The 27,163-nt window shown below is 41.9% G+C and overlaps 1 protein-coding gene across 6 annotated transcripts in view; it reads right to left on the reverse strand.

Moving 5' to 3' along the window:
• Positions 1-27,163, reverse strand: part of ZBTB20 (zinc finger and BTB domain containing 20) — a 1,044,548-nt gene that overhangs the window by 400,254 nt on the left and 617,131 nt on the right. For all 6 annotated transcript variants that reach the window (XM_069760558.1, XM_069760556.1, XM_069760557.1 and 3 more), the window contains exon 4: positions 21,072-21,136. The gene's annotated coding sequence lies outside the window, so the exon portion shown is untranslated. The remainder of the gene's footprint in view (positions 1-21,071; positions 21,137-27,163) is intronic.

Consider the following 27,163-nt stretch of genomic DNA (forward strand, 5'->3'; position numbering starts at 1 on the left):
TCTACTGACCCGGCCCTCTAATAATAATGAGATGACTCTGCTGACCCTGCCATCTAGTAATAATGAGATTACTCTGCGGACCCCGCCCTCTAATAAGGAGACGACTCTGCCTTCTAATAAATGACTCTGCTGAGCCGCCCTTAATGATGAGATGACTCTGCAGACACCATCTTCTAATGAGATGACTCTACTGACTCCGCCCTCTAATAATAATGAGATGACTCTGCTGACCCTGCCCTCTAGTAATAATGAGATTACTCTGCTGACCCCACCCTCTAAGAATGAGATGACTCTGCCTTCTAATAAATGACTCTGCTGATCCGCCCTTTAATGATGAGATGACTCTGCAGACACCCTCTTCTACTGCGATGACTCTACTGACCCCGCCCTCTAATAATAATGAAATGACTCTGCTGACTCTGCCCTCTAATAATGAGATGACTCTGCTAACCCTGCCCTCTAATGATAATGAGATGACTCTGCTGTCCCCGCCTTCTAATGATAATTAGATTACTCTGCTGATCTCACCCTTTCATAAGATGACTCTGCTGACCTTGCCTTCTATTAAAAATGAGATAATTCTTCTGACCCTTGCCCCTAATGATAATAAGATGACACTGCTGACCTTACCTCTAATGATAAGAAGAGGACTCTACTGACCCTGCCCTCTAATAATCTGATTTCGTTGACCCTACCCTTTAATAATATTGGAGAATATTGAGAATATTCTGACCTTGACCTCATAATAGTTCTCACTGCTCTCCAATAATATTAAGATGAATGAGCTAAAACTTCCCTGTAATGACAATAAAATAATAGTGCTGACCTAATGCTCTAATGATAGTGAAGTGACTCTGCTGACCAGCTTCCTGCCTGTACAGCAAAGCATCCATTTGTGTATACTCTAGTTTGCTGTTGAAACTATATTTTAGGATAGCAATATTTATATATAAAGCTAAACCAATAAATATAAAGTATAATATGTTACAACAGTAGATTCCAAGTTTCGTTCTTACTGTACAATCCTTGTAAGGGGTTTATAATGAATGTGATTGAAAACTGTAGAATAGAAAAACATAGAGGGATATTTCTGCCCCTTGATAATTTTTTATACCTTTTCCTAATGTAGTTTTTTTCATTTTTTTATGCACCTGACAACTGGGAAGTGTAAAATCTACATATGGGAGAAAACAGTTGTCAGGCAGATAATAGCCACAAGCTGCTACAATGTAGCGATCACAGGGGGCAGGTAGGGGGTTGTTTCTACATTGATATTTTTTCTCCCAGTTGTTCTGTATAAATTTTTGTATCAGAAAAAAAGATGTTAAAAAGTGAGAGATAAAAAAAACAAAATCTGTGTTTTACCAAATAAGTTTTTTTTTAAATTTTAATTGGTTTTATTCATTATAGGAAAAGAAAATTATCAGGATCCGGAATGAAGCGCTCGTGTCGTGAATTAATTTGTCACAGAATCAATCTCATTTGATACAGAAGGCCGCCGTTTGTGTAGCTACAGGAATTATTTTGTTTTATAAAATGTAATGGTGGAAGATAATTAATAAGAATGTATTTTTTTTCCAACATCTAATAATACTCCCAAAATATAATTCCTGACTATAAAGCTGATAATGTACCTGGGGAAAACTTCAAAGTGGAGCAGTGATACTCCAGTAGTGACCAGATTCATTAACGGGCACTAAAGGTAATTGCTCTACAGGAATCTGCCGTCCGCTAGATGCTCCATATTGCGGTATTATATAGAGCGTAGAGACCAGCGATTCGCAGGACGCAGTTCACATGGCTCCCATACAGGGCTACAGAACACTGATCTGGACCCTGGACCAGGATCCTGCAAAGTGGTTAGATCACCTCAAGTAGATGATGGATAGTGGCATTATCCACACTGTATAACGGTATCATCCACACTGTACAATGGTATTATCCACACTGTATAACAGTATTATCCACACTGTATAACGGTATTATCCACACTGTATAACGGTATTATCCACACTGTATAACGGTATTATCCACACTGTATAACGGTATTATCAACACTGTATAACGGTATTATCCACACTGTATAACGGTATTATCCACACTGTATAACGGTATTATCCACACTGTATAACGGTATTATCCACACTGTATAACGGTATTATCCACACTGTATAACGGTATTATCCACACTGTACAATGGTATTATCCACACTGTATAACGGTATTATCCACACTGTACAATGGTATTATCCACACTGTACAATGGTATTATCCACACTGTATAACGGTATTATCCACACTGTATAACGGTATTATCCACACTGTATAACGGTATTATCCACACTGTATAACGGTATTATCCACACTGTATAACGGTATTATCCACACTGTACAATGGTATTATCCACACTGTATAACAGTATTATCCACACTGTACAATGGTATTATCCACACTGTACAATGGTATTATCCACACTGTATAACGGTATTATCCACACTGTATAACGGTATTATCCACACTGTATAACGGTATTATCCACACTGTATAACAGTATTATCCACACTGTATAACGGTATTATCCACACTGTATAACGGTATTATCCACACTGTATAAAGGTATTATCAACACTGTATAACGGTATTATCCACACTGTATAACGGTATTATCCACACTGTATAACGGTATTATCCACACTGTATAACGGTATTATCCACACTGTACAATGGTATTATCCACACTGTATAACAGTATTATCCACACTGTACAATGGTATTATCCACACTGTACAATGGTATTATCCACACTGTATAACGGTATTATCCACACTGTATAACGGTATTATCCACACTGTATAACGGTATTATCCACACTGTATAACGGTATTATCCACACTGTACAATGGTATTATCCACACTGTATAACAGTATTATCCACACTGTACAATGGTATTATCCACACTGTACAATGGTATTATCCACACTGTATAACGGTATTATCCACACTGTATAACGGTATTATCCACACTGTATAACGGTATTATCAACACTGTATAACGGTATTATCCACACTGTACAATGGTATTATCCACACTGTATAACGGTATTATCCACACTGTACAATGGTATTATCCACACTGTATAACAGTATTATCCACACTGTACAATGGTATTATCCACACTGTACAATGGTATTATCCACACTGTATAACGGTATTATCCACACTGTATAACGGTATTATCCACACTGTATAACGGTATTATCCACACTGTATAACGGTATTATCAACACTGTACAATGGTATTATCCACACTGTATAACGGTATTATCCACACTGTACAATGGTATTATCCACACTGTATAACGGTATTATCAACACTGTACAATGGTATTATCCACACTGTATAACGGTATTATCCACACTGTACAATGGTATTATCCACACTGTATACCGGTATTATTCGCTCTGTATAACGGTATTATCCACACTATATAACGGTATTATCCACACTATATAACGGTATTCTTCACTCTGTATAACGGTATTATCCACACTGTATAACGGTATTATCCACACTATATAACGGTATTATTCACTCTGTATAACGGTATTATCCACACTGTATAACAGCATTATCCATACTGTACAATGGTATTATCCACACTGTATAAAACGGTATTATTCACTCGGTATAACGGTATTATCCACACTGTATAACAGTATTACTCACACTGTCTAACGGTATTATCCACTCTGTACAATGGTATTATCCACACTGTATAACGGTATTATCCACACTGTATAACGGTATTATCCACACTGTATAATGGTATTATCCACACTGTATAACGGCATTATCCACACTGTATAACGGTATTATCCACACTATATAACAGTATTATGCACACTGTATAAAGGTATTATCCACACTGTACAATGGTATTATCCACACTGTATAACGGTATTATCCACACTGTACAATGGTATTATCCACACTGTATAACGGTATTATCCACACTATATAACAGTATTATGCACACTGTATAAAGGTATTATCCACACTGTACAATGGTATTATCCACACTGTATAACGGCATTATTCACACTGTATAACGGTATTATCCACACTGTATAACGGTATTATCCAAACTGTATAACGGTATTATCCACACTGTATAACGGTATTATCCACACTGTACAATGGTATTATCCACACTGTATAACGGTATTATCCACACTGTACAATGGTATTATCCACACTGTATAACGGTATTATCCACACTGTATAACGGTATTATCCACACTGTACAATGGTATTATCCACATTGTATAACGGTATTATCCACACTGTACAATGGTATTATCCACACTGTATAACGGTATTATCCACACTGTACAATGGTATTATCCACACTGTATAACGGTATTATCCACACTGTATAACGGTATTATCCACACTGTACAATGGTATTATCCACACTGTATAACGGTATTATCCACACTGTATAACGGTATTATCCACACTGTATAACGGTATTATCAACACTGTACAATGGTATTATCCACACTGTATAACGGTATTATCCACACTGTACAATGGTATTATCCACACTGTACAATGGTATTATCCACACTGTATAACGGTATTATCCACACTGTACAATGGTATTATCCACACTGTATAACGGTATTATCCACACTGTACAATGGTATTATCCACACTGTATAACGGTATTATCCACACTGTACAATGGTATTATCCACACTGTATAACGGTATTATCAACACTGTACAATGGTATTATCCACACTGTATAATGGTATTATCCACACTGTATAACGGTATTATCCACACTGTATAACGGTATTATCCACACTGTACAATGGTATTATCCACACTGTATAACGGTATTATCCACACTGTATAATGGTATTATCCACACTGTACAATGGTATTATCCACACTGTACAATGGTATTATCCACACTGTATAACGGTATTATCCACACTGTATAACGGTATTATCAACACTGTACAATGGTATTATCCACACTGTATAACGGTATTATCCACACTGTATAACGGTATTATCCACACTGTATAACGGTATTATCCACACTATATAATGGTATTATCCACACTGTATAACGGTATTATTCGCTCTGTATAACGGTACTATCCACACTGTACAATGGTATTATCCACACTGTATAACGGTATTATCCACACTATATAACGGTATTATCCACACTATATAACGGTATTCTTCACTCTGTATAACGGTATTATCCACACTGTATAACGGTATTATCCACACTATATAACGGTATTATTCACTCTGTATAACGGTATTATCCACACTGTATAACAGCATTATCCATACTGTACAATGGTATTATCCACACTGTATAAAACGGTATTATTCACTCGGTATAACGGTATTATCCACACTGTATAACAGTATTACTCACACTGTCTAACGGTATTATCCACCCTGTACAATGGTATTATCCACACTGTATAACGGTATTATCCACACTGTATAACGGTATTATCCACACTGTATAATGGTATTATCCACACTGTATAACGGCATTATCCACACTGTATAACGGTATTATCCACACTATATAACAGTATTATGCACACTGTATAAAGGTATTATCCACACTGTACAATGGTATTATCCACACTGTATAACGGTATTATCCACACTGTACAATGGTATTATCCACACTGTATAACGGTATTATCCACACTATATAACAGTATTATGCACACTGTATAAAGGTATTATCCACACTGTACAATGGTATTATCCACACTGTATAACGGCATTATTCACACTGTATAACGGTATTATCCACACTGTATAACGGTATTATCCACACTGTATAACGGTATTATCCAAACTGTATAACGGTATTATCCACACTGTATAACTGTATTATCCACACTGTATAACTATTATCCACAATGTATAACGGTATTATCCACACTGTACAATGGTATTATCCACACTGTATAACGGTATTATCCACACTGTACAAAGGTATTAGCCACACTGTATAACGGCATTATCCACACTGTATAACGGTATTATCCACACTATATAACAGTATTATCCACACTGTACAATGGTATTATCCACACTGTATAACGGTATTATCCACACTGTATAACGGTATTATCCACACTGTATAACGGTATTATCCAAACTGTATAACGGTATTATCCACACTGTATAACGGTATTATCCAAACTGTATAACGGTATTATCCACACTGTATACCTGTATTATCCACACTGTATAACTATTATCCACACTGTATAACGGTATTATCCACACTGTACAATGGTATTATCCACACTGTACAATGGTATTATCCACACTGTATAACGGTATTATCCAAACTGTATAACGGTATTATCCACACTGTATAACTGTATTATCCAAACTGTATAACGGTATTAGCCACACTGTATAACGGCATTATCCACACTCTATAACGGTATTATCCACACTATATAACAGTATTATCCACACTGTATAAAGGTATTATCCACACTGTACAACGGTATTATCCACACTGTACAATGGTATTATCCACACTGTTCAATGGTATTATCCACACTGTATAATGGTATTATCCACTCTGTATAACGGTATTATCCACACTGTATAACGGTATTATCCACACTGTATAATGGTATTATTCACCCTGTATAACGGTATTATTCACACTGTATAACGGTATTATCCACACTGTATAACGGTATTATCCACACTGTATAACGGTATTATCCACACTGTATAATGGTATTATTCACTCTGTATAACGGTATTATCCACACTGTATAACTGGAATTATTCACTCTGTATAACGGTATTATCCACACTGTATAACTGGTATTATTCACTCTGTATAACGATATTATCCACACTGTATAACGGTATTATCCACACTGTATAACGGTATTATCCACACTGTATAACGGTATTATTCACTCTGTATAACAGTATTATCCACACTGTATAATGGTATTATCCACACTGTATAACAATATTATTCACTCTGTATAACGGTATGATCCACACTGTATAACGGTATTATTCACACTGTATAACAGTATTATTCACTCTGTATAACGGTATCATCCACACTGTACAACGGTATTATCCACACTGTATAACGGCATTATTCACATTGTATAACGGTATTATCCACACTATATAACAGTATTATTCACACTGTATAAAGGTATTATTCACACTGTATAATGTTGTTATTCATACCATATAACAGTATTATTCACACTGTATAGCAATATTATTTGCACTGTATAAAGGTATTATTCACACTGTATAACGGTATTATCCACACTGTATAACTGTATTAATCACTCTGTATAACGGTATTATCCACATTGTATAAAGGTATTACTCAATCTGTATAATGGTATTATCCACACTGTATAACGGTATGATTCACACTGTATATCAGTATTACTTGCCTGTATAATGGTATTATTAACTCTTTATAACGGTATTATCCACACTGTATAACGATATTATTCACACTGTACAACGGTATTATCCACACTGTATAATGGCATTATTCACACTGTAGAACGGTATTATTTGTGCTAATTGGCAGTATATCCCAACATTACAGAGTAGATGGCAGTATAACTATACTTGTTGGCAATGTTATATAAGCTCTATACGGCAGGATAATTTCAGCTTTATCTAGCAGGCAGTAAGGCAGTATTATTTACGCTGTGTTACAGCTTTTCTTTATAGCAGTAATATATTAATGCTGTCTTGCTATTAGGGCATCTAACAGAGACCGGCGCTCTCACAATATTTGGCAAAGAAGTCTCCAAAGAACTTAAATTGGCCTTTATAGAAATTCACTCATGGCAAGCAGAGGTCTCGCCGAGGAATTGAAACAGAAAATCTATCGGAAAGTTGTAAATCTTTTCACTTTATGGTTAATTAAGAACGGACGAGCCACTAAACCCGGCAAAACGCGAAATCCCAGAAAATCCCATGAAATCAAATTGGGTCGCATTCGGTCTTTCCACAATATTTTTTCTGAACCATATTGTGAGCAATGACAGAACAAAATATATAAAAGCTTATGAAGACCCATAGGATAGACTCGATGTTCAGCCCAGTACATCCAGTATATCCAGTATAGTCATTGGTGGTATACTGGTGAGCATAACTGCCTTATAGCTGTGGGCATAACTGCCTTATAGTGGTGAGCATAACTGCCTTATAGTGGTGAGCATAACTGCCATATACTGGTGAGCATAACTGCCTTATAGTGGTGAGCATAACTGCCTTATACTGTGAGCATAACTGCCTTATAGTGGTGAGCATAACTGCCATATACTGGTGAGCATAACTGCCTTATAGCTGTGGGCATAACTGCCATATACTGGTGAGCATAACTGCCTTATACTGGTGAGCATAACTGCCTTATAGCTGTGGGCATAACTGCCTTATAGTGGTGAGCATAACTGCCTTATACTGTGAGCATAACTGCCTTATAGTGGTGAGCATAACTGCCTTATACTGGTGAGCATAACTGCCTTATAGCTGTGGGCATAACTGCCTTATAGTGGTGAGCATAACTGCCTTATACTGGTGAGCATAACTGCCTTATAGCTGTGGGCATAACTGCCTTATAGTGGTGAGCATAACTGCCTTATAGTGGTGAGCATAAATGCCATATACTGGTGAGCATAACTGCCTTATAGTGGTGAGCATAACTGCCTTATAGTGGTGAGCATAACTGCCTTATACTGTGAGCATAACTGCCTTATAGTGGTGAGCATAACTGCCTTATACTGTGAGCATAACTGCCTTATAGTGGTGAGCATAACTGCCTTATACTGGTGAGCATAACTGCCTTATAGCTGTGGGCATAACTGCCATATACTGGTGAGCATAACTGCCTTATACTGGTGAGCATAACTGCCTTATAGCTGTGGGCATAACTGCCTTATAGTGGTGAGCATAACTGCCTTAAACTGTGAGCATAACTGCCTTATAGTGGTGAGCATAACTGCCATATACTGGTGAGCATAACTGCCTTATAGCTGTGGGCATAACTGCCATATACTGGTGAGCATAACTGCCTTATAGTGGTGAGCATAACTGCCTTATAGCTGTGGGCATAACTGCCTTATAGTGGTGAGCATAACTGCCTTATAGTGATGGGCATAACTGCCTTATACTGTGAGCATAACTGCCTTATAGTGGTGAACATAACTGCCATATACTGGTGAGCATAACTGCCTTATAGTGGTGAGCATAACTGCCTTATAGTGGTGAGCATAACTGCCTTATACTGTGAGCATAACTGCCTTATAGTGGTGAGCATAACTGCCATATACAGGTGAGCATAACTGCCTTATAGCTGTGGGCATAACTGCCTTATAGTGGTGAGCATAACTGCCTTATAGTGGTGAGCATAACTGCCATATACTGGTGAGCATAACTGCCTTATAGTGGTGAGCATAACTGCCTTATAGTGGTGAGCATAACTGCCTTATACTGTGAGCATAACTGCCTTATAGTGGTAAGCATAACTGCCATATACTGGTGAGCATAACTGCCTTATAGCTGTGGGCATAACTGCCATATACTGGTGAGCATAACTGCCTTATACTGGTGAGCATAACTGCCTTATAGCTGTGGGCATAACTGCCTTATAGTGGTGAGCATAACTGCCTTATACTGTGAGCATAACTGCCTTATAGTGGTGAGCATAACTGCCATATACTGGTGAGCATAACTGCCTTATAGCTGTGGGCATAACTACCATATACTGGTGAGCATAACTGCCTTATAGTGGTGAGCATAACTGCCTTATAGCTGTGGGCATAACTGCCTTATAGTGGTGAGCATAACTGCCTTATAGTGATGGGCATAACTGCCTTATACTGTGAGCATAACTGCCTTATAGTGGTGAGCATAACTGCCATATACTGGTGAGCATAACTGCCTTATAGTGGTGAGCATAACTGCCTTATAGTGGTGAGCATAACTGCCTTATACTGTGAGCATAACTGCCTTATAGTGGTGAGCATAACTGCCATATACTGGTGAGCATAACTGCCTTATAGCTGTGGGCATAACTGCCATATACTGGTGAGCATAACTGCCTTATACTGGTGAGCATAACTGCCTTATAGCTGTGGGCATAACTGCCTTATAGTGGTGAGCATAACTGCCTTATACTGTGAGCATAACTGCCTTATAGTGGTGAGCATAACTGCCATATACTGGTGAGCATAACTGCCTTATAGCTGTGGGCATAACTGCCTTATAGTGGTGAGCATAACTGCCTTATAGTGGTGAGCATAACTGCCATATACTGGTGAGCATAACTGCCTTATAGTGGTGAGCATAACTGCCTTATAGTGGTGAGCATAACTGCCTTATACTGTGAGCATAACTGCCTTATAGTGGTGAGCATAACTGCCATATACTGGTGAGCATAACTGCCTTATAGCTGTGGGCAAAACTGCCATATACTGGTGAGCATAACTGCCTTATACTGGTGAGCATAACTGCCTTATAGCTGTGGGCATAACTGCCTTATAGTGGTGAGCATAACTGCCTTATACTGTGAGCATAACTGCCTTATAGTGGTGAGCATAACTGCCATATACTGGTGAGCATAACTGCCTTATAGCTGTGGGCATAACTGCCATATACTGGTGAGCATAACTGCCTTATAGTGGTGAGCATAACTGCCTTATAGCTGTGGGCATAACTGCCTTATAGTGGTGAGCATAACTGCCTTATAGTGATGGGCATAACTGCCTTATACTGTGAGCATAACTGCCTTATAGTGGTGAGCATAACTGCCATATACTGGTGAGCATAACTGCCTTATAGTGGTGAGCATAACTGCCTTATAGTGGTGAGCATAACTGCCTTATACTGTGAGCATAACTGCCTTATAGTGGTGAGCATAACTGCCATATACTGGTGAGCATAACTGCCTTATAGCTGTGGGCATAACTGCCATATACTGGTGAGCATAACTGCCTTATAGTGGTGAGCATAACTGCCTTATAGCTGTGGGCATAACTGCCTTATAGTGGTGAGCATAACTGCCTTATAGTGGTGAGCATAACTGCCTTATACTGGTGAGCATAACTGCCATATACTGGTGAGCATAACTGCCTTATAGCTGTGGGCATAACTGCCATATACTGGTGAGCATAACTGCCTTATACTGGTGAGCATAACTGCCTTATAGCTGTGGGCATAACTGCCTTATAGTGGTGAGCATAACTGCGTTATACTGTGAGCATAACTGCCTTATAGTGGTGAGCATAACTGCCATATACTGGTGAGCATAACTGCCTTATAGCTGTGGGCATAACTGCCATATACTGGTGAGCATAACTGCCTTATAGTGGTGAGCATAACTGCCTTATAGCTGTGGGCATAACTGCCTTATAGTGGTGAGCATAACTGCCTTATAGTGGTGAGCATAACTGCCTTATACTGGTGAGCATAACTGCCATATACTGGTGAGCATAACTGCCTTATACTGGTGAGCATAACTGCCTTATAGCTGTGGGCATAACTGCCTTATAGTGGTGAGCATAACTGCCTTATAGTGGTGAGCATAACTGCCTTATAGTGGTGAGCATAACTGCCATATACTGGTGAGCATAACTGCCTTATACTGGTGAGCATAACTGCCTTATAGCTGTGGGCATAACTGCCTTATAGTGGTGAGCATAACTGCCATATACTGGTGAGCATAGCTGCCTTATAGTGATGAGCATAACTGCCTTATAGTGGTGAGCATAACTGCCATATACTGGTGAGCATAGCTGCCTTATACTGGTGAGCATAACTGCCTTATAGTGGTGAGCATAACTGCCTTATACTGTGAGCATAACTGCCTTATAGTGGTGAGCATAACTGCCATATACTGGTGAGCATAACTGCCTTATACTGGTGAGCATAACTGCCTTATACTGGTGAGCATAACTGCCTTATAGTGGTGAGCATAACTGCCATATACTGGTGAGCATAACTGCCGTATACTGGTGAGCATAACTGCCTTATACTGGTGAGCATAACTGCCTTATACTGGTGAGCATAGCTGCCTTATAGTGGTGAGCATAACTGCCGTATACTGGTGAGCATAACTGCCTTATACTGGTGAGCATAACTGCCTTATACTGGTGAGCATAACTGCCGTATACTGGTGAGCATGACTGCCTTATAGCTGTGAGCATAACTGCCTTATAGTGGTGAGCATAACTGCCTTATAGCTGTGGGCATAGCTGCCGTATATTGGTGAGCATAACTGCCTTATACTGGTGAGCATAACTGCCTTATAGCTGTGAGCATAACTGCCTTATAGTAATGAGCATAACTGCCTTATAGTGGATAGCATAGCTGCCTTATACTGGTGAGCATAACTGCCTTATAGTGGTGAGCATAACTGCCTTATACTGGTGAGCATAACTGCCTTATAGTGGAGAGCATAACTGCCTTATACTGGTGAGCATAACTGCCTTAAAGTGGTGAGCATAACTGCCTTATACTGGTGAGCATAACTGCCTTATAGTGGAGAGCATAACTGCCTTATACTGGTGAGCATAACTGCCTTATAGTAATGAGCATAACTGCCTTATAGTGGTGAGCATAGCTGCCTTATAGTGGTGAGCATAACTGCCTTATAGTGGTGAGCATAACTGCCTTATACTGGTGAGCATAACTGCCTTATAGTGGAGAGCATAACTGCCTTATACTGGTGAGCATAACTGCCTTATACTGGTGAGCATAACTGCCTTATAGTGGTGAGCATAACTGCCGTATACTGGTGAGCATAACTGCCGTATACTGGTGAGCATAACTGCCTTATACTGGTGAGCATAACTGCCGTATACTGGTGAGCATAACTGCCTTATACTGGTGAGCATAACTGCGTTATACTGGTGAGCATAACTGCCTTATACTGGTGAGCAAAACTGCCTTATACTGGTGAGCATAACTGCCGTATACTGGTGAGCATAACTGCCTTATAGCGGTGAGCATAGCTGCCTTATAGCGGTGAGCATAGCTGCATTATACTGGTGAGCATAACTGCCTTATAGCTGTGGGCATAACTGCCTTATAGTGGTGAGCATAACTGCCATATACTGGTGAGCTTAACTGCCTTATAGTGGTGAGAATAACTGCCTTATACTGGTGAGCATAACTGCCTTATACTGGTGAGCATAACTGCCTTATACTGGTGAGCATAACTGCCTTATAGTGGAGAGCATAACTGCCTTATACTGGTGAGCATAACTGCCTTATACTGGTGAGCATAACTGCCTTATAGTGGTGAGCATAACTGCCTTATACTGGTGAGCATAACTGCCTTATAGTGGAGAGCATAACTGCCTTATACTGGTGAGCATAACTGCCTTATAGTGGTGAGCATAACTGCCTTATACTGGTGAGCATAACTGCCGTATACTGGTGAGCATAACTGCCTTATAGTGGTGAGCATAACTACCTTATAGCTGTGGGTATAGCTGCCTTATACCGGTGAGCATAACTGCCTTATAGCTATGGGCATAACTGCCTTATAGCTGTGAGCATAACTGCCTTGTAGTGGAGAGCATAACTGCCTTATACTGGTGAGCATAACTGCCTTATAGTGGTGAGCATAACTGCCGTATACAGGTGAGCATAACTGCCTTATAGTGGTGGGCATAACTGCCTTATAGCTGTGGGTATAGCTGCCTTATACCGGTGAGCATAACTGCCTTATAGTGGTGAGAATAGCTGTCTTATAGTGGTGAGCATAACTGCCTTATAGTGGTGAGCATAACTGCCTTATACTGGTGAGCATAGCTACCCTATAGTGGTGAGCATAACTGCCTTATAGAGCTGAGAATAAGTGCCTTATACTGGTGAGCATAACTGCCTTATAGTGGTGAGCATAACTGCCTTATACTGGTGAGCATAACTGCCTTATAGTGGTGAGCATAGCTGCCTTATAGTGGTGAGCATAGCTGTCTTATAGTGGTGAGCATAACTGCCTTATAGTGGTGAGCATAACTGCCTTATACTGGTGAGCATAGCTACCCTATACTGGTGAGCATAACTGCCTTATAGTGGTGAGCATAGCTGCCTTATACTGGTGAGCATAGCTACCTTATAGTGGTGAGCATAACTACCTTATAGTGGTGAGCATAACTACCTTATAGTGGTGAGCATAACTACCTTATAGTGGTGAGCATAACTGCCTTATAGTGGTGAGCATAGCTACCTTATAGTGGTGAGCATAACTACCTTATAGTGGTGAGCATAACTGCCTTATAGTGGTGAGAATAACTGCCTTATAGTGGTGAGCATAACTGCCTTATAGTGCTGAGAATAACTGCCTTATACTGGTGAGCATAACTGCCTTATACTGGTGAGCATAACTGCCGTATACTGGTGAGCATAACTGCCGTATACTGGTGAGCATAATTGCCTTATAGTGGTGAGCATAACTGCCTTATACTGGTGAGCATAGCTGCCTTATAGTGGTGAGCATAACTGCCTTATAGTGGTGAGCATAACTCCTTATACTGTTGAGCATAACTGCCTTATAGTGGTGAGCATAACTGCCTTATAGTGGTGGGCATAGCTACCTTATAGTGGTGAGCATAACTGCCTTATACTGGTGAGCATAGCTACCTTATAGTGGTGAGCATAGCTACCTTATGGTGGTGAGCATAACTGCCTTATAGCTGTGAGCATAACTGCCTTATACTGGAGAGCATTACTGTCGTATAATGGTGAGCATAACTGCCTTATAGTGGTGAGCATAACTACCTTATAGTGGTGAGCATAACTGCCTTATAGCTGTGAGCATAACTGCCTTATACTGGTGAGCATAACTGCCTTATAGTGGTGAGCATAACTGCGTTATAGCTGTGGGCATAACTGCCTTATAGTCGTGAGCATAGCTGCCATATACTGGTGAGCATAACTGCCTTATAGTGGTGAGCATAACTGCCTTATAGTGGTGAGCATAACTGCCTTATAGTGGTGAGCATAACTGCCTTATAGTGGTGAGCATAACTGCCTTATAGCTGTGGGCATAACTGCCTTATAGTGGTGAGCATAGCTGCCATATACTGGTGAGCATAACTGCCGTATACTGGTGAGCATAACTGCCTTATAGTGGTGAGCATAACTGCCTTATACTGGTGAGCATAACTGCCTTATAGTGGTGAGCATAACTGCCTTATAGTGGTGAGCATAACTGCCTTATAGTGGTGAGCATAACTGCCTTATAGCTGTGGGCATAACTGCCTTATAGTGGTGAGCATAGCTGCCTTATAGTGGTGAGCATAACTGCCGTATACTGGTGAGCATAACTGCCTTATAGCTGTGGGCATAACTGCCTTATAGTGGTGAGCATAGCTGCCATATACTGGTGAGCATAACTGCCGTATACTGGTGGGCATAACTGCCTTATAGTGGTGAGCATAGCTGCCATATACTGGTGAGCATAACTGCCTTATACTGGTGAGCATAACTGCCTTATAGTGGTGGGCATAACTGCCTTATAGTGGTGAGCATAGCTACCTTATAGTGGTGAGCATAGCTGCCTTATAGTGGTGGGCATAGCTGCCTTATAGTGGTGAGCATAACTGCCTTATAGTGGTGAGCATAACTGCCTTATAGCTGTGAGCATAACTGCCTTATAGTGGTCAGCATAAATGCCTTATACTGGTGAGCATAGCAGCCTTATAGTGGTGAGCATAACTGCCTTATAGTGGTGGGCATAACTGCCTTATAGTGGTGAGCATAACTTCTTATACTGGTGAGCATAACTGCCTTATAGTGGTGAGCATAACTGCCTTATAGTGGTGGGCATAGCTACCTTATAGTGGTGAGCATAACTGCCTTATACTGGTGAGCATAGCTACCTTATAGTGGTGAGCATAGCTACCTTATAGTGGTGAGCATAACTGCCTTATAGTGGTGAGCATAACTGCCTTATAGTGGTGAGCATAACTGCCTTATACTGGTGAGCATAACTGTCGTATACTGGTGAGCATAACTGCGTTATAGCTGTGGGCATAACTGCCTTATAGTCGTGAGCATAGCTGCCATATACTGCTGAGCATAACTGCCTTATAGTGGGGAGCATAACTGCCTTATAGTGGTGAGCATAACTGCCTTATAATGGTGAGCATAACTGCCTTATAGTGGTGAGCATAACTGCCTTATAGTGGTGAGCATAACTGCCTTATAGTGGTGAGCATAACTGCCTTATAGCTGTGGGCATAACTGCCTTATAGTGGTGAGCATAGCTGCCATATACTGGTGAGCATAACTGCCGTATACTGGTGAGCATAACTGCCTTATAGTGGTGAGCATAACTGCCTTATAGTGGTGAGCATAGCTGCCTTATAGTGGTGGGCATAGCTGCCTTATAGTGGTGGGCATAACTGCCTTATAGTGGTGGGCATAACTGCCTTATAGCTGTGGGTATAGCTGCCTTATACTGGTGAGCATAACTGCCTTATAGCTGTGGGCATAGCTGCCTTATAGTGGTGAGCATAACTGCCTTATAGCTGTTGGCATAACTGCCTTATAGTGGTGAGCATAGCTGCCATATACTGGTGAGCATAACTGCCGTATACTGGTGCGCATAACTGCCTTATAGTGGTGAGCATAACTGCCTTATACTGGTGAGCATAACTGCCATATACTGGTGAGCATAACTGCCTTATAGCTGTGGGCATAGCTGCCTTATAGTGGTGAGCATAACTGCCTTATAGCTGTTGGCATAACTGCCTTATAGTGGTGAGCATAGCTGCCGTATACTGGTGCGCATAGCTGCCTTATAGTGGTTGGCATAGCTGCCTTATAGTGGTGAGCATAACTGCCTTATAGTGGTGGGCATAACTGCCTTATAGCTGTGGGTATAGCTGCCTTATACTGGTGAGCATAACTGCCTTATAGTGGTGAGCATAACTGCCTTATAGTGGTGGGCATAGCTACCTAATAGTGGTGGGTATAACTGCCTTATAGCTGTGGGTATAGCTGCCTTATACCGGTGAGCATAACTGCCTTATAGTGGTGAGCATAACTGCCTTATAGTGGTGAGAATAGCTGCCTTATAGCGGTGAGCATAACTGCCTTATAGTGGTGAGCATAACTGCCTTATAGCTATGTGCATAACTGCCTTATAGTGGTGAGCATAGCTGCCTTATAGTGGTGGGCATAGCTACCTTATAGTGGTCAGCATAACTGCCTTATACTGGTGAGCATAGCTACCCTATAGTGGTGAGCATAGCTACCTTATAGTGGTGAGCATAACTACCTTATAGTGGTGAGCATAACTGCCTTATACTGGTGAGCATAACTGCCTTATAGCTGTGGGCATAGCTGCCGTATACTGGTGAGCATAACTGCCTTATAGTGGTGAGCATAACTGCCTTACAGTGGTGAGCATAGCTGCCTTATAGTGGTGAGCATAGCTGCCGTAGGCTAGGGTCACATTGCGTTAGTGCAATCCGTTTAGCGCTAGCGGATTGCGCTAACGCAATGTTTTCTATGGGGCTGCGGTCGGGGTCGCGGTAACGTCCCCGCTCTCGCAGATCCCCGATCTGCGAGAGCAGGGAACGGACCGCGGGCGCGCCTCGGACGCTGCAAGCAGCGTCCGCGGCGCGCCAGGAATCCCCGGCGCGTCGCTAGCGCGTGCCGAACATGTCACGCGCTAGTGAAGCGCGTTCCCATTAGCGTGAATGGGCGCGTTAACGGCCGCGTTGCACGGCGTTAATTTCGCCGTGCAACGCTGTCCGTTTAACGCGGTCCCATAACGCAATGGGAACCCAGCCTTATACTGGTGAGCATAACTGCCTTATAGTGCTGAGCATAACTGCCTTATAGTGGTGAGCATAACTGCCTTACAGTGGTGAGCATAGCTACCTTATAGTGGTGAGGATAGCTGCCTTATAGCGTGAGCATAGCTGCCTTATAGTGGTGAGCATAGCTACCTTATAGTGGTGAGCATAGCTGCCTTATAGTGGTGAGGATAGCTGCCTTATAGCGTGAGCATAGCTGCCTTATAGTGATGAGCATAACTGCCTTATAGTGGTGAGCATAACCGCCTCATAGTGGTGAGCATAGCTGCCTTATAGTGGGGAGCATAACTGCCTTATAGTGGTGAGGATAGCTAACCTATAGTGGTGAGGATAGCTGCCTTATAGTGGTGAGCATAGCTGCCTTATAGTGGTGAGCATAGCTAACCTATAGTGGTGAGGATAGCTGCCTTATAGTGGTGAGCATAGCTGCCTTATAGTGGTGAGCATAGCTGCCTTATAGTGGTGAGCATAGCTGCCTTATAGTGGTGAGCATAGCTGCCTTATAGTGGTGAGCATAACTGCCTTATAGTGGTGAGCATAACTGCCTTATAGTGGTGAGCATAGCTGCCTTATAGTGATGAGCATAACTGCCTTATAGTGGTGAGCATAACTGCCTTATAGTGGTGAGCATAGCTGCCTTATAGTGGTGAGCATAACTGCCTTATAGTGGTGAGCATAACTGCCTTATAGTGGTGAGCAAAGCTGCCTTATAGTGGTGAGCATAGCTGCCTTATAGTGGTGAGCATAGCAGCCTTATAGTGATGAGCATAACTGCCTTATAGTGGTGAGCATAACTGCCTTATAGTGGTGAGCAAAGCTGCCTTATAGTGGTGAGCAAAGCTGCCTTATAATGATGAGCATAACTGCCTTATATTGGTGAGCATAACTGCCTTATAGTGGTGAGCATAGCTGCCTTATAGTGGTGAGCATAGCTGCCTTATAGTGGTGAGCATAGCTGCCTTATAGTGGTGAGCATAGCTGCCTTATAGGGGTGAGCATAGCAGCCTTATAGTGGTGAGCATAGCTACCTTATAGTGGTGAGGATAGCTGCCTTATAGCGTGAGCATAGCTGCCTTATAGTGGTGAGCATAGCTGCCTTATAGTGGTGGGCATAGCTGCCTTATAGTGGTGAGCATAGCTGCCTTATAGTGGTGAGCATAGCTACCTTATAGTGGTGAGGATAGCTGCCTTATAGTGGTGAGGATAGCTACTTTATGGTGGTGAGCATAACTGCCTTATAGTGGTGAGATAACTGCCTTATAGTGATGGGCATAACTGCCTTATAGTGGTGAGCATAACTGCCTTATAGTGGTGAGCATAGCTGCCTTATAGTGGTGAGCATAACTGCCTTACAGTGATGAGCATAACTGCCTGATAGTGGTGAGCATAGCAGCCTTATAGTGGTGAGCATAACTGCCTTATAGTGGTGAGCATAGCTGCCTTATAATGTTGAGCATAGCTGCCTTATAGTGGTGAGCATAACTGCCTTATAGTGGTGAGCATAACTGCCTTATTGTGGTGAGCATAGCTGCCTTATAGTGGTGAGCATAGCTGCCTTATAGTGGTGCGCATAGCAGCCTTATAGTGGTGAGCATAGCAGCCTTATAGTGGTGAGCATAGCTACCTTATAGTGGTGAGGATAGCTGCCTTATAGCGTGAGCATAGCTGCGTTATAGTGGTGAGCATAGCTGCCTTATAGTGGTGAGCATAGCTGTCTTATAGTGGTGAGCATAGCTACCTTATAGTGGTGAGGATAGCTGCCTTATAGTGGTGAGCATAGCTACCTTATAGTGGTGAGGATAGCTGCCTTATAGTGGTGAGCATAGCTACCTTATAGTGGTGAGGATAGCTGCCTTATAGTGGTGAGCATAGATGCCTTATAGTCGTGAGCATAGCTGCCTTATAGTGGTGGGCATAGCTACCTTATAGTGGTGAGCATAGCTGCCTTATAGTGGTGAGCATAGCTGTCTTATAGTGGTGAGCATAGCTACCTTATAGTGGTGAGCATAGCTGCCTTATAGTGGTGAGCATAGCTACCTTATAGTGGTGAGGATAGCTGCCTTATAGTGGTGAGCATAGCTGCCTTATAGTGGTGAGCATAGCTGTCTTATAGTGGTGAGCATAACTACCTTATAGTGGTGAGCATAGCTGACTTATAGTGGTGAGCATAGCTACCTTGTAGTGGTGAGCATAGCTGCCTTATAGTTGTGAGGATAGCTGCCTTATAGTGGTGAGCATAGCTGCCTTATAGTGGTGAGCATAGCTACCTTATAGTGGTGAGGATAGCTGCCTTATAGTGGTGAGCATAGCTGCCTTATAGTGGTGAGGATAGCTACCTTATAGTGGTGAGGATAGCTGCCTTATAGCGTGAGCATAGCTGCCTTATAGTGGTGAGGATAGCTGCCTTATAGTGGTGAGGATAGCTGCCTTATAGCGTGAGCATAGCTGCCTTATAGTGGTGAGGATAGCTGCCTTATAGTGGAGAGGATAGCTGCCTTATATTGGTGAGGATAGCTGCCATCGCAGTAGTTGACCCATATTTAATACCTAGCATCTTTCAGCACAGCCAGCACTGATGCCACAACTCGAGAGGGCCACTTACTGCTTCAATGGTACTGTCCAGGTGCTGTTCCCCTCAGGACTTTCTTACCTACCTGGAGATAGCAGTCACCACTTTATACCTTTTAGGAGACGGTACAATATTCAGGTTGTGAGATTGGTAGGGAGGGAGAGCCCTGCACAGATTCACGGGAGGAAATGAGGCCAACTGTGGTCTCAAGAGCCTCATATTAGCTGCTGAAGCTCTCAGACATGAATGGGAAAAGTTTCCGTAATGTTTTAGACGCCATGAACCTTCCATTATTACATCACCATTGTTAATCAAAATGACCTTATTCACCCAAATGGGTAACTCCACAATCGTAATGTAGCATCACCATCGAAGACACGATGACACACTAAGCTCTTCTACATATGTCCAGGCCGGGAGATCAGACCTGGAAACGAGCATCCGACAACACTCCGTAAGTAGCGTTCAGCTTCAACATAACAATGACATCACCTGTGCTACACCAAGGTCAACTACATCTGCAAAAATATACTTTACGCCATGGATTTCAGTGACATCACTATGGTATGCCAACTGACAGCTCTACTTACCCAACCACCGCCTTAGATGCCCCACATACAGTGCCTTGTTCTGTAGCCCCCGGACCAGATCCGAGCTGAAACACAAGCACAATATATAAATAAACAGAAATAAATAACATGCAAATAATATTTAGATGCAAAATTGTATAACCACATTACATAATTTCATATCAGGGCGGCGACAAAAGTTACTATAAGAAGATCTACACCGCATGGAACCACATTAGTCATCATATCATGGTCTTCTTCGTTCACATTTACATGACTTTTATATGAAATGCTGATTATGAAAACTCCTTGTGTCGGACATCGAGTGCTACCAGGGTAAAGGGACGAAGCCTGAGCTCAGAATTCAGGATATGTGAGAAGACACCACAGATCTGTCCAGCAATGTCTTTATTTCATGCCAGGGATTAAGGCTTAATTAGGGTGGTGCGGGATGCCTCACAAAGAATGCGACTGTCTTACTCACTTCAAAGGGGTGTAAAGGCTGCAGAGCATGTGGTGGAGGCATGGCAAGCTCTATCAGGGCTATCAGCAGATAGGACTGCCCTCAATGGTTAAGCACCATACTCTGGCCCAGGACACACCAGATCTTCTGGTCAGTGCTGGCCGGTCGGGTTCATATATGATGAAAATCATCTTGGAAAATGCACCTAAAATTGATGTTGCATTCATTGTCTGACTTTCATGGACCCTTACGAATAGTACAAACTAAAAGCGAAGACACTTCAGGTTTCCAACCCTCAGCTGGTCATCAGACGACTTCTTAACCACTCTAAATAGTTACTCAACTGCCCAGATGACTACATCTACTGCCATCTTCTGAAAAGCCAAATTTTCAACCAAAATTAAGGACACAGTGGACCTGCTGATGGATCATCGGAATCCCCATGCTAAACGACTAAACTTTAAGACATTTTTGAAAAAAACAAAAACGAACACTGCCAAGAAAGGCCAAAACTGAATACTTTCTTGCCATAGTCAATCATCTGGTAACCAACATCTGGTATGCTGCAATCAACCAGTCTAGCCTCCAAACCACGTTCTGGGAGGAGATACTCAAAATCATTTTCCGAGGGCTGCTCTCCAACCACGTCTTAGAAGCCCTCATCCTAAACCACAGTCTATAAGGCTTTAGTATCATAGTAGCATTGTTGTTTGGTAGTGCTTGGGTCCTGGCTTTCAATACAACCAAAAGCAACATTTGCATGGTCGGATTCAAAACTGTGTTCTTCCTCTTTTCTTATGGCTTTTCCACCAGGTACTCCAGATTCCATCCACTCTCCAAAAACATATAGATAAGTTGATTGTCTTTCCTTAAAACTGTTTATTACATAGTGAAAACATTGGGCACAGGTCTATAGAGTTTCAGAATGAGGAACCTTATACCTTCAGCATTTTTCTTATAAAATATTATTTTTTACAAGCTCAGCCCTATAGATATACAGTGGGGCAAAAAAGTATTTAGTCAGTCAGCAATAGTGCAAGTTCCACCACTTAAAAAGATGAGAGGCGTCTGTAATTTACATCATAGGTAGACCTCAACTATGGGAGACAAACTGAGAAAAAAAAATCCAGAAAATCACATTGTCTGTTTTTTTAACATTTTATTTGCATATTATGGTGGAAAATAAGTATTTGGTCAGAAACAAACAATCAAGATTTCTGGCTCTCACAGACCTGTAACTTCTTCTTTAAGAGTCTGCTCTTTCCTCCACTCATTACCTGTAGTAATCGCACCTGTTTAAACTTGTTATCAGTATAAAAAGACACCTGTGCACACCCTCAAACAGTCTGACTCCAAACTCCACTATGGTGAAGACCAAAGAGCTGTCAAAGGACACCAGAAACAAAATTGTAGCCCTGCACCAGGCTGGGAAGACTGAATCTGCAATAGCCAACCAGCTTGGAGTGAAGAAATCAACAGTGGGAGCAATAATTAGAAAATGGAAGACATACAAGACCACTGATAATCTCCCTCGATCTGGGGATCCACGCAAAATCCCACCCCGTGGGGTCAGAATGATCACAAGAACGGTGAGCAAAAATCCCAGAACCACGCGGGGGGACCTAGTGAATGAACTGCAGAGAGCTGGGACCAATGTAACAAGGCCTACCATAAGTAACACACTACGCCACCATGGACTCAGATCCTGCAGTGCCAGACGTGTCCCACTGCTTAAGCCAGTACATGTCCGGGTCCGTCTGAAGTTTGCTAGAGAGCATTTGGATGATCCAGAGGAGTTTTGGGAGAATGTCCTATGGTCTGATGAAACCAAACTGGAACTGTTTGGTAGAAACACAACTTGTCGTGTTTGGAGGAAAAAGAATACTGAGTTGCATCCATCAAACACCATACCTACTGTGAAGCATGGTGGTGGAAACATCATGCTTTGGGGCTGTTTCTCTGCAAAGGGGCCAGGACGACTGATCCGGGTACATGAAAGAATGAATGGGGCCATGTATCGTGAGATTTTGAGTGCAAACCTCCTTCCATCAGCAAGGGCATTGAAGATGAAACGTGGCTGGGTCTTTCAACATGACAATGATCCAAAGAACACCGCCAGGGCAACGAAGGAGTGGCTTCGTAAGAAGCATTTCAAGGTCCTGGAGTGGCCTAGCCAGTCTCCAGATCTTAACCCTATAGAACACCTTTGGAGGGAGTTGAAAGTCCGTGTTGCCAAGCGAAAAGCCAAAAACATCACTGCTCTAGAGGAGATCTGCATGGAGGAATGGGCCAACATACCAACAACAGTGTGTGGCAACCTTGTGAAGACTTACAGAAAACGTTTGACCTCTGTCATTGCCAACAAAGGATATATTACAAAGTATTGAGATGAAATTTTGTTTCTGACCAAATACGGTACTTATTTTCCACCATAATATGCAAATAAAATGTTAAAAAAAACAGACAATGTGATTTTCTGGATTTTTTTTTCTCAGTTTGTCTCCCATAGTTGAGGTCTACCTATGATGTAAATAACAGACGCCTCTCATCTTTTTAAGTGGTGGAACTTGCACTATTGCTGACTGACTAAATACTTTTTTGCCCCACTGTATAATATTATAACCTCATTCATATAAACGTCTTCCACAAGTCCAGATTTCCAACCATTTTTGGTCCTCAAGCCTGTAGATTCTGCAGCATCTCCTTAAACTCATTCTGAAGAAGGAACCCTCAAACACTTTTGAAGTATCTGAAATCTCAATTTTGCCTTTTGAAGAATATTATCGTAGGTCAATGGTCAGACATTTAGAACTTTACATCTCTGTTAAGGAGTCATCAACTGGAAGCCTTCCATAATCCATCTAGATTTAAAAAAAAAGTGTGGGAGGGGGAAGCAATACTTTGGAAGGATATGTAGAACATAACAAACCAATGAGGAAGGGTTCAATCTTCTTCCGTTTCTGGAAGCCTTCCGTATCTAAAGCTCAAAGGCCAAACTTTCAACCATTGTCTTGAAGGTTTTCAATCCAACATCATCTGGAGGGCCCTCTGTGATTACTAATGGGGGGGGGGGCAATACTTCGGAAGGCTATGAAGAGCATAACAAAGCCACAAGGAACTATTCAACATAATCACTTGGGGAAGTCCTCCATATCTAAAGCTCAGCCATTGTGTTAAAGGTTTTCAATACAACATAATCTAGAAGACTGTCATGATCACCGGGGAGAAGCAATACTTTGGAAAGCTTTGAAGTGCTTAACAATCTCATTCTCCTTCTGGAAGGCATCCATATGTAAAGCACAAAGGCCAATCTGCCAACCGTTGTCTTGAAGGTTTTCAATCCAACAGTATCTGGAAGTCCGCCTTCATCACGGGAAAAGGCAATACTTTGGAAGGCTATGAAGTATCTATGGGGGGAAAAGTTCAATCTCATTCCTCTCCTGGAATCTTTCCATAGCTAAAGCTCAGAGACCAAACTTTCAACCATTGTCTTCAAGGTTCTCACACCAACTTTCTGTGAGGACCTCCTTGATCACTCATCACTGGAGGAGGGGCAACATTTTGAAAGTCTATGAAGAACATAACAAAGTTTCTCTGACATTCACCTTGCAGATGCTTTCCATATCTGAAGCTCAAAGCCCAAACATTGTCTTAAAGGTTTTCAATCCATCTTCATCTTGAAGACCTCAGTGATCACCTTCTAGATTTTCCAGCACACTACAAACCCTCTTTTGGGTGGGTACTTTCTTGCAGCCGTACATCATTCTTGCTGTCATTATATAACGTTCTTGTAAGTGCCACAAACATAAATGTTAATATTGAATGAAGTGAAAGTAGTTTGTGGGAAAAAAAAGTCAACTTTATATAGAGAAAATCAACGGAAACCCTTGCGTGGTGCCTGTCACGCGAGCCTGAGATCTGCATAAATGAATGCCATTATCTATACTGGGTACGTTTTGCATGTTATTTGAATACAGTTATATACTGGTGTTTGCGTCTGAGTGAAAAGCGGCTTTAAGAAGGGTAAATATTATTATGGAAATACCGCGTAATGCCGCTCGTCGCTTCCGCATACGGCAAACAGGTTCCATTCCTCACTGTCTTTATTCCCAGTGAAAGAATAAAATACATATTGAGTGTCGTGTTACTCTCGTGAATAATTTCCTTTTGCATAATAAAGGAAACGTCCTCGAATTCTTCGTCGCCGGCCGGTGAGCGGGGAGAGGGGAATATTGTATGTCGCAGTGAACGGGGCTATAACGTATGTGTATAATGCATTAAAGACATTTACATTGCGCTCGTCTAGGTCAAGTGATGTGAAGTGCTGTCTTTTATGGGCTGTGCGTAACATATACAGCAGATGAAGGGCCGGGGAGTGTTATGGTTTTGTATTAAAAGTAATCCTCGCCGCTCCTCTGACTCCACAAGAGAAACATCTGGTCGTTTTCAGATTCCCCTCGGATTCCCGACTTCAAAGAGAGTTATAAAGAATAACAAATACATGTACTGGCATTGAGGGGAAAAAATGGAACAGCAGGAGTGACTGGTAAAAAGTGTCCTTATTTGACTGCTAGTGACAAGCGCCGCGGGCTGCGCGGTGAGAAAAGCCGAGAGGTTGAGAGAGAGATGAGTCCTTATCAATCGGGGCTCCAGGTGTCACGGAGAGACATCACTGGGAAACGGTAACATTGGGGATTAGAGGACCGCTGCAGCTACAGAGAGGGGGAACGGACCCCCGAAGAAAGCAGTCTGCACAAATAAGAAACCTCCCGCTGATATCGGCTGGGATTTAAAGCATATTAAAGGGCACCCCCTGCTAGAACACACAGAAGTATCTGGAAATGTCCGCCGCAGGCACCGGCCGCTGTTGTGACGCTGCACAGAGGGGCGGCCAGACGGCGATAAGACCCTTAATGGCTTATATATACTTACTAGATGGTGGCCGATTCTAACGTGTCGGGTATTCTAGAATATGTAGGTAGTATATAGCACAGGCTACGTACTATATTGCACAGTGACGTAGTATATAACACAACCGACGTAGTATCTAACAGAGCTACATAGTATATAACAGAGCTACGTAGTATATACCATAGCCACGTAGTGTATAACATAGCCACGTAGTGTATTGCACAGGTATGTAATATATTGCCCAGCCACATAGTATATTGCCCAGCTACATAGTATATAACACAGCTACGTAGTATATAACATAGCCACGTAGTATATTGCCCAGCCACGTAGTATATTGCCCAGTTATGTATATTGCCCAGTGACGTAGTATATTGCCCAGCCACGTAGTATATTGCCCAGTCACATAGTATATTGCCCAGTCACGTAGTATATTGCACAGCCCACGTAGTATATTGCCCAGCCACGTATATTGCCCAGCCACGTAGTATACAGCACAGAACCATAGCATATTGCCCAGCCACGTAGTATATTGCCCAGTTACGTTGCCCAGCCACGTAGTATATTGCCCAGTTACGTAGTATATTGCCCAGTTACGTAGTATATTGCCCAGCCACGTAGTATATTGCCCAGCCACGTAGTATATTGCCCACTTACGTAGTATATTGCCCACTTACGTAGTATATTGCCCATCCATGTAGTATATTGCCCACTTACGTAGTATATTGCCCACTTACGT

This window comes from Ranitomeya imitator, chromosome 3 (assembly GCF_032444005.1).
Source record: "Ranitomeya imitator isolate aRanImi1 chromosome 3, aRanImi1.pri, whole genome shotgun sequence".
NCBI classification, from domain to species: Eukaryota; Metazoa; Chordata; class Amphibia; order Anura; family Dendrobatidae; genus Ranitomeya; species Ranitomeya imitator.